Genomic DNA, 10,713 nt, shown 5'->3' on the forward strand with positions numbered 1-10,713 from the left:
ATGTTTAATAGAAGTTATTTTAAAACTCAATTCTTTTCAAAACGTTTTAATTGGCCTCCTTTGTCGGTTGTCCATCTTTTGCTAAAGGCCATCTAATGTGAATGTGTTACAATTTTTTTTTTTTTTTGTGGGCAATTGGAAATTAATTTTACATTATCCCCACATATATATTATAATTAAATACCTAATATTAGGTACGATAGTATGGTATCTATCAAAAACAATACCTAAAATTAGGTTAGTATAATTTACTTTCAGTCTATCACTAATTCTTATTCGTCATTTTCATAATTGATTCAAACCTTGCCCTTTTCGTTTTTGCTAAACACAAAACTTTTTAATTTTTGTTAATTCTTGTCAAGAGCTTGATACCTTAATTAATATCTTATGGTATATCTAATGAAAATGTTCTGGATTAAATTTTCTCTTCTTCAACTATAAAATTATATATATCAATTCAAACATATTCTCAACATTTTCTCTCTCTCTTTCAGAATGTATTGGATTTGGACCATTGGTGACGGGGATAATTTGCAACAGATGTGAATACGATGGTAATAACTACTCTATTAAAGGACCATAGGCACTATTGAGTATTGATTCATAGCACCAACTTAACAAGAGAAGTCCAAAGTTTCAAATTTGTTCACGAGGAAAAGAAAAAAACATAGAACGATATGCAGTAATTTCTTTCTTTCTTCTTTTTTATTTTACTTAGGACCTAATTTGGGCTTAGATTTTGCCTTTAACTGGTTGGCACCCGAATCTACGTAATTCTCTTTGTTATTCATGAAATTGAGAGAGAGAGAGAGAGTTTTTGTTAAGAAACATACATGTATAATTCATCATTTCTTACACTTAAAAATGTCCTGGAGACAGTCACACACACACACATTTTATTTTAACAAGCACGCACTCATGCACACACAAAGTATGGTATATTTATTCCGGAGAGCACACAGAAATTCATCCCATCATGATTTGGAATTTGTTGAATCGTTTCGTGGATACCAGTATCTGTTGAAAAGCCAAAGTGAATCAGATTCTACTGCAAATCCATCTTGATTGCGGTTCCAACTAAAGTAGGCATGTGTTCTGTTCTTTATGTCTAAAACGCCATGACCATGGCTAGCCTCACGGAAAACTGAGTATGATGGTTGTGGCTCGGTCCAACTGCATTAAAAAGACGACATATATGTTACTTATTTTCCTTATAATAAGTAAGGGATGGAGGATCGAACCCAATTTCTCATTATTGAAAGAATTGAATAATATTACTGAGTAATTATAAGGTACTTGGTGATGATATTATATAATTGGAGCATTTATTATAGTTTCTAAACTTACACTGTGTACAAGCCTTCACGATTTCCTCCATCGCCAATGGTGATGGATCATACACAGGGGTGCAAAGACCATTTGTGATGTATTTTATGTTTGATACTCGTTCCTATGAAACATATAACTTGGTTGTCAAGAAACACTAGCATAAAAATAACCATTGAGCTAAATTGAGAATGGTAAAAAAAAAAATTAAAAGTTTGCAATGCATTGGGATTTTGGGAAACCAATGATGATAGTCATATTTCAAATACTCAAAGAGAAGTATATAGAGTACTTACAAATCATCATAGGCATGGACATGACCAGCAAATACTACATCAACTTTGTAGTGTACGAATGCTTTCTCATATACTACTCTCATGGTTTCTCCTTCCATATAGTGATCAGCGTTACTGTTGTACCATGGTGGATGCATTATAACAATCAACCATGGTGTCTCACTTCTATTAACTTTTGGTATCTCACTCTTGAACCAACTGTACTGAGGAGTGGAGTAACCTTCAAATAGGAAAAGGAGATAGAAATACAAATAACATTATATGATATCATATTTGAAGTCAACTCTGAAAGCATTATAAGAATTTTCTACAAACAATCCATGATCAAGTCAAAAGGCATCTTAATTAACATGCATATCAGACACTGTATCCAAGAAATAAAATCTTAACCGTAAAATGGACACTTTTAATTTTCAGTGAAATGGAGACAATCCTGTTACAAGTTCTTATAATTTATAACATATGCCATAATTCTTATAAGACATTTGAGCCGCAATATTTTTTCAGACTGCAAGTTTAAAAATATACCCTGCTCCATTTTGAGACGTGTAAACATAAATGCCATGTTAACAACAAGAAGCAAGGAAAATGTGTCCTTAGAATATACTGAATACGAAGACAAGACTATTTTAAGACAAAGCTCTGGCAATCAGCATATAATTTTTTTCTGAACGCAGATACTTACCAAACCCTGAATATGAATCCATGACTATGACATATATTGGACCTCTCTTGAATGAGTACCAATAGGTAGCAGTACTGCCTGATGCACTATAAGGGGTAGGGAACCGATTTGTGAAGGGCTTGAAAGGTATAGGTTCACCCTACAGTAGCAAATATACAACTCTTTAGCGAAAAATTTATTTCATCAATAACCTTCAAAGGTTTGGCTAATGTATACAATCAAATGGAAGAACATATGGGTTGGAAATTATGAATAATGGAGTTAAGATGTAAATGAACTAAAAATATTAATGTAATGTCTTAAAGTTAAGGATTATTATCCATTTTCATTTGACAGTCCATAGGAAGGTTTATTTTTACTTTCTTGCTTATAATAAGTGAGGGTGGGAGATTCGAACTACGTTCGCCTATAACAGTGGCAGAGTCAGGATTTTAATCTAGAGGGGGCAAAATTAAGGCTGAGTTTGGATACGGATGAAAATTATTGCGTCTGCGACTTCAGCGTTTTTTTTTTTTTTTTCCTTCTGCTGCACGCGTTTCATAGGGGACAAGGCTACTGTTCATGTTACTGTGCATGAACAGTAGCCGCATTTTGTTGACTTTCAGCACATTTGTGGGTCCCGTGTACTGTTCATGGAACCCACAAACTTCACTTTACAGATTTTTTTTATTAAAAATGGGTCCCACGGTACTATTTACACATTTAAAAATTATTTTGCTACAGTGTTTTCAGCAATAAGCTCTATCCAAACGGACCCTAAAAGACGATATTAAAAGTGAAATTAATCTAAAAAATATTAATCAACAATAATAACAAAATAAATAAAAAATTATAAGCATATATGAATATATTTCATATTATCAAAATAAATAAACAAAAATAACAAATTCATAGCTACTAAAAAATTTACAAACTAATGGAGTAAAAATGTGATTAGTGTTACTTAAAAAACATAATGAATAAATGTTTGAAATTATTATTTTTGATTGGTGACATGCTAATTGGTAAGATATAAGTAGTAAAATTTGTAGTATTTCTAGTATCATTCAAGAATAAAATGCTATGAAAAGTATCATAAATAGTGAAAATGATGTAAATAATGATATAAAATTAAAAATTAAAAAAGAATAGTGAAATAGGTGCAAGTTGGACGTAGGAGAAGACAAAAGCATGGTTTGGTGTTTGTGAACCTTTTTTTTCCTTTCTTTTTCTTGAGAGTCACTTTCTACCAAGTAGAAGTCTTTTTTTTTTTCTTTTTTTTTCCCTCCATGTCAGTAAGTACTTTAGAGTACTGATGCTAGAAAATTTTAGGAGTTAGGGGGGGCAAGTGCCCCTCGCCCCCCTTTGGCTCTGCCAGTGGCCTATAGAGATAACTAGGTAATAACACTGAATCATAAGACTCTTACAAATTGGGGGAGCCAGTCAACTTCATGATTCCCTACACACCACATCCAAAGCTGATAAACAGCACTTCTCCCAACAAAACTGCTCCATGTATCCCATCTTACATTGTCATGTAATTGGTAGGTATTTGCATAAGAGAGGTCTCCCGGGTACAACACCGCTTTTGGCTTGTGGGGGTCATTTTGATAATGAGTGAGCATTGTATTTGAATTATAAGTTTGACCAATATCCCCTGCAAAAATTGCTCATTACAAGTATAAATGATCAATTATTAGTTAGCCCAAAAGTGCAAAACTTTTTGTTCAGTTAGTTAAAAAATTACTTGGTAGCTAAGTAACACACCCTTAGTACAAGCCCCTTTCCAAGCATAATACATCCACATAGACTATTCACACATGAAGGGCATGTGCTAGAATTGATTATGGCCAAGGAGCTAGGAATTGATAAGTTTTCTAACGCAGGACAACCAGAACAAAACTAAAACAATAATAAAATAAAGGGATATGACCTAGGAGTCAGCACCAAGCGGGAAAACCACTAAGAGTCAGCACTTAGGATAGACCTGGAGTCAACACCAGACCAAAGAAAGATCAAACAGTCATTTTTTCATTCATCAAAATATTAACTAACTTCTCAAAGAGTACAATAGATTGCTTATAAAGGATTGCTAAACCCTAGTTCTAATTGGCTAGGAAACCCTAATTGTCTTATTACAAAAATAATCTTGATTCCAAATTAAAATACTAATAGCTCAATAAACTAATAGGGCCTAAAACATAAAAATACAATTGATTTGCAAATATAAAAAATACTAGATAATAATCTTCTTGCATCTCTTGCATCATTCTCCTCTGGTTGGAGAAAACTCGACCTCAAGTTCTAAAGCGTTGAAGGATTAGGATGTTAACAAGTAACACTTGCTTCAAGTCTGGAATCACCTTAGGGAGCATAGAAAAAAGAAAAACCTTGAATTCCACCGTGTCAACCTCTTCTAGAATAACAAAATCAATGTATGGAATCAACATAATGTTATCTTGAATCGCACTATGTTATCCACTTTCTCCACTTTAGCAAACTGTTTGTCTTCATACACCATGGAAGGCTAATCAAAAGCAGATTCATTAGCTTCCAATACCACATCATGTGCACCCTCTAACATAATACTCTCTGTAGAAACCATCTCTTCACCTTGCTGCTCTTCAATAGATATATTTCCTTGCACGCATGTTAAAGCAACACTTGTCGAGGCATGTACGTTTATGTCAACATTAGGCTTTGGTGTTGCTTGAGGATTCTCCACGACCAAGATATCATCATCAATGTTGTCTTCTATGGGGGCAACAATAAGTTCATTGTGATAAATTATCCTTGGTTTCCCAATTGAATCAGTTTGAGTCTTTATTTGCTTCATTTGAGCAATCATATCTTGAACATCTTTCATGAGCTTTACAGATAATTCCTTTAATTCCTTGATAGAATGTTCAAAAGTGTGCTGAGGATATGAAATGGGATGAGGATTCATCGTATTTGCTTCAACTTGAAAAGTACCACACTGAGATTCGGGTAGATAATTAGCTCGAAAGTATGGTGACAAATACTCATCACAAAGCTGTTCTTTCATATCTTCTCACACACTAATGGCAGGTTCATACTGTAGATAGCAGAAATATTCAAGATTCTCTCAAAATCTTTGTGCTCCACCCTTTAACTTCAACTTTGCATACCTAACCTTTTAGTTTTCTGCAAAATTTGCTTTCTCAAAGAATTGCTTCATCCCATTCATCCAATAGAAAAAATCTCATAGATTTGTTTTACAACCATCAAAATAAGGTGCTTCAGATATTGCCATAATAACCCAATGAACAAGAATCTTATTGAGTGATGGTTACTAGGCTGATCATATTGTGGGTGTTTTGTTTTTTATTTTAATGGGGTAGTTGGGTCAAGTAAATTCTGGGTTGAAGTGGAAGTGGGACCTATGGTTTTAATTGGACTAAATAGGCTGGGCTAGATGACAAGATAGTGTTTTAGAAACAAATGTGCTGAAGTCTTAAAGGTTAAAACAAAAAATCTAGGTGACAAATTACCTTTTAGATGGGGTTGAAGGGTTGCGGTGGACTTGCTATGGCACGGCGGTGAGCAAGTGATGGTCATGGCAGTGTGAGACAAGGATGGAAGGGATCAAAGCTGCTGGCAATGAGTCGCTGCAACTAGGGCTTGCGAGTGTGTATAGCGATAGTCACGGCGGCAAGCGAGAACTGATGGAGGTGGATCTCTGGCGCGAGGAAGACCAAAAATTGATGAACCAGGGGTCAGTGGTGATAGAACTTCTCTGTCTTCGTGGTTGCAACTAGTTTGGTGATTTGAGTATGGGCTTAGGATCTGTGGCGCCGTGGGGTTAGGATCTTGGAGTGATTGGGATGTTTGTGTCAAATTGTAAATGGTGGCGATATGGTGGTGGTGCTGGCAAGATTTTTTTTTTTTTGTGGGGTCTTCTAGTGGTGGTAAGAAGCAACGGTGATTGGGATTTCTAATGGGTTGTGACGGTGGTTCAACAGTTTTTTTTTTTTTTTTTTTTTGGTTCTGGATTGACTACAATGATGCTTCAAATAGATCGATGTTTGCTCTGATACCAAATATGACGCAGGACAACCAAAACAAAACTAAAATAACAATAAAATAAAGGGATATGACTTAGGAGTCAGCACCTAGGCCTAGCTTGGAATCAGTACCAAGCAGAAAAACCACTAGGAGTCAGCATTTAGGGTAAACCTGGAGTCAGCACCAAACCAAAGAAAGACCAAATGACCATTTTTTCATTCATCAAAATATCAACTAACTTCTCAAGAAGTACAATAGATTGCTTAGAGCATTCTTATCAAACATCTTAAAAAATATACCATTTAGCCTCTCAAATCCTAATTTTATAACATATAACACACCACTTTATAATACCACTTATATCAAAACTTTTTTTTTTTTTTACCATTTCATTTAAATAATGATTCTTTATTATTTTTCAATAATTTTTTTTATTTTTCCTCTCTCTCCTCTGTCTCTCTCTCTCCTCTGTTTCTCACAGCACCACCGGCACCACACTACCAACCACCCACCAAAAATCCACCCCCCACCAAAAATCCACCACCCATACCATAACCACCACCAAAAAATCACAGCAGAAAGACACCTCCACGTCCACCCACAACCACCACATCCACTCACCACCACTAACCACAGCACAAAAAAAGAAAGAAAGAAAAGAAACCTCCACCATCACCGCCACCAACAAACCCACTAGCAGACCCATCACGCCGAACCTCCACCATCGTCATCTTCTTCCACGGCGCGGCTTGACGTTCTCCTTCGCACCTGTAAATCAAATCAAGACCCACCCCAACCAAATCAAGACCTAAAATCCCAAAACCAAATCAAGACCCAAAATCAATCCCACAACCACCACGTCCTCCTTCGCACAATCGGAGCCCAATCGGACCCAAGAACCACGCAGAACCACAAAAAAAAAAAAAAGAGAGAGAGAGAGAAAGAAGAAACCTCCATCGCCGCCACCAGACCATGGCCATCGGATCCACAATCCATGACCACAATCACCGGACCACAGCCATCGGCATCCCACAATCGCCGGAGCACAATCATCGGTGGAGCCCATTCATCGGCGAACCACTCGGCGAAGCAAAGAGAGAGAAGAAAGAAGTGAGAGGAAAGAGAAAGGTAGAGTAGAGAGAAAGCGTTGAGTGAATAAAAAAAAATCGGCTTGGCTTGATGCGCCGACCTGGGTTTCATCGAAGAGGGAGGCAGAGACATCAAGCAGAGGGAGAGAGAGAGAGAGAGTAGAGAAATGGTGAAGAAGCCGAATGAGAAAGAAGAAGTAAAGAAAGTGGCACACGGAATAAAAATAAAAATAAAAATTTTACAATTGGGTGAACAGGGTGGTCTCAAAAATGAGATTGCACTATTCACCAATTGCAAAAATTATGCCATTTAGTTGGTTTGATGGAGCATGATTTTTAGTATTTAAAGGAATTTGTATGTTAAATTTTAGCATTTATAGGATTTGCACACCTTGATAAAAATGCTCTTATAAAAGATTGTTAAACCCTAGTTCTAATTGACTAAAAAATCCTAATTGTCTTATTACAAAAATAACTCTACTTTTAAATTAATATACTAATAGCCCAATAAACTAATAAGACCTAAAACATAAAAATACAATTAATTTATAAATATAAATAACACTAAATAATAATCTTATTTTATCTCCTACCTCATTTTCTTTTTGGAATCAGATGCTTAGGTAGTTGTTGACAGTCTCTGGCACTTGTACTACTAAATGCTAATAGTCAGAGTATTGTGGTATAAAATAATACTAGACTATTCCTCAAGCTTTCCAAGAATTTAGACTGGGGTACAGCTCCCTTGTCAGGGGGGGGGTATAGACTTACAGAAGATTTTGTAGTCCACTATTACTCTCCTATGAATATATCTTTTGTTTTAGCTTCGGATAACTCTGAGGTAAGGCCATGTGCAAGGAATAGTGCTTTGAATACATGTGAAATTGTGAATAATTAAAATATGCTATTGTCTACTCTTTGATAAGAAATAGGTAAATATGAAAAAATGTTACTGCACAGGATCCACCTCCTAGGCTAGAACACTCATATCAAGAAAACAAGTGCTTGTATGCTGCCTATTTATTATTACAAGTTAGCTAACTTTTGTTTTTAAGTATTATTTTCATGGAAATTTCTGTCATAGTTCATTCAATCACAACAGCCTACATGAGAAAAGCTTAACGGGAGTGGTGTCTGCTTAGCAAAGTGTTCACATGCCTTTTTTTTTTTTTTTTTTCCTATATATTTTAAGTCAAGAAGAAGGGATTTGAACTCTGGATTGGAAATACCAAAAAATGCCTTCAATTAGTGCAAACTAGAGTGCTTACCTATGAGACCAAATGTGTATGGGACATCGGGGCCAGGTTTAGGAGGAGTTTCAAACCAGAATTTCCTCTTAAAGCGCCCACTTCCAAGTTCGTAGTGATATTTAGTATCAAATTGTTCAAACAAGAATAGTTAGATGTAGAAAAAGAATACCTTATAACCCCACCTATATAGCTACGAACCATGCCTAACAAAAACAGCACAAAAAAGCAATAGCTCCAATACAAAACAACAATAGTGTCTTTAAAATTTTCAGTTTCTTTCACTTTCACCTCCAAGTTGCTGATGTTGGCGTAATGAATGAAGCCAGAAGTATAAGTATAGTATGTGGGATTTGGATTAGGTGCAATACCTAGGGTATTGCACTTGGTGCAATTCACCCATTTTCTCTCACAATTTTTTTTACTTTTTTTACTTTTAAACTTTAACTTTTTAACTCTCTTTTAATATATTTTATTTAATGGTTGAGATTGAAAGTTAAAAAAATAACTTTCAATTTCAACCCTTAATTACAATTGCACCAGGTGCAATACCCTAGGTATTGCACCTGATCTGAATCCATAGTATGTGTATCTACCAACTTTGCCTTCAACCTTATGCTTTTTCCTAAATTTTTCACTCCAGTATGTCACTTTATTTGGACCCGGTGAATTTGGAGTGATCCATGTCACAATCACTGCCGTTCCTACATAGTCTCCTTGTGTTATGTGAACCTAAATTCAAAGCATTCACATATCGAGTCAGACAATCAAAAAACGATAGAAAAGAAGAACATGCCAACTTAAAACCACCCCATTATTTCCGTCAAAATGCAAAACAACTGTCAATGTGCTTCATCAAAAATTTATGCAAAGGTTTGCATCATTTTGAATGAGCTTTTTTTCATCTTAATAGAGAATGTACAACTTTTTAAAATATCACATTTTTCAAAATACATTTAAACTTTTAAATAATAATCTGAATAAGTTCATCCAAACTCACTTAAAATAAATACAACTATACTTTCTAGGTACAGCTTTTGAAGTATGCCACGCATCTTAACTTTCTTTTTATTTACACTTTGATTATTTTATAAGGAAAATAATAGATATCTGAGTGTACTGTAGATAGTAACGTATAGAATGAAGAACACATACTGAGACATGAGATTTTTATTTAGGAATTGACCTATTGAGGCGAATTATGGCCCAGAGGAATATAAATGGTGGGATTATCAACAGGAATGTCCATATTTGGATCAGCTGACCTCACAAAAGTGCTTGTTTTTCCTCCATTACAAAGCATTTCTGCATTCAAAAGTAAACTCAAAGCAACACCAACAGCTACTAAAGTAGCAGAAGAAGGCAATGCCACCATCCCACCCATCTTAACCATATGATTAGCACCCCAACACTCACTCACTTATGCACACCCCCTCATTCTGCTTCATATATATACATATTTAAAATGACTAAATTAATAGGTCAACTATCCAAAAAGTACTTGGAATATCCATTTCTAGAAACCATTCTAGAGGTCTATACCAGAGGAACAATTAAATTAATCTAGAAGCATTATTCTGCAGGTTAATTTAAAGATGTGTACTAACTGAAACTTTCGCCAGATTTGAACTGAAGTTTATTAAAAAGAATTTAGGACTGCCAAAGTATTTAACTGTTTTTATGGGGAAAAGTGAGAGAGATGCTAGCCATATATGGATGGTGTCATCATAAAACAATGTTATTTTAATGGAACTTGTTCACGAAGTTTAATCTCTTCCATTATTTGATAGAGAGGTAGGATTGGATTTGTCATATAATTTGAACACAAAGTTATAAAAATATGTATCATCTAGTCATATTCATATATCATGTATAACACGAAGCCTTTTGAGATATAAAATTTGACAGATGTGATGCCCTATCTTGATTGTCCTCTGACTGAACGTTAAAGGATTTAGAAAGCTGATTTTAAAAAATAATAATTATTATTATTATTATTATTTTGGGAAATATCTAAAGAGAGAATTGCTAATGATTGGTCCTGCAATGAACTTATCATCTGTATA

The 10,713-nt window shown here is 35.0% G+C and overlaps 1 pseudogene; it reads right to left on the reverse strand.

Annotated features, from left to right (window-relative positions):
• Positions 1 to 917: 917 nt before the first annotated feature.
• LOC142643803 (purple acid phosphatase 10-like) lies at positions 918 to 9,950 on the reverse strand (annotated as a pseudogene).
• Positions 9,951 to 10,713: the final 763 nt, after the last annotated feature.

This window comes from Castanea sativa, chromosome 7, assembly GCF_040712315.1.
Source record: "Castanea sativa cultivar Marrone di Chiusa Pesio chromosome 7, ASM4071231v1".
In the NCBI taxonomy this organism is placed as follows: Eukaryota; Viridiplantae; Streptophyta; class Magnoliopsida; order Fagales; family Fagaceae; genus Castanea; species Castanea sativa.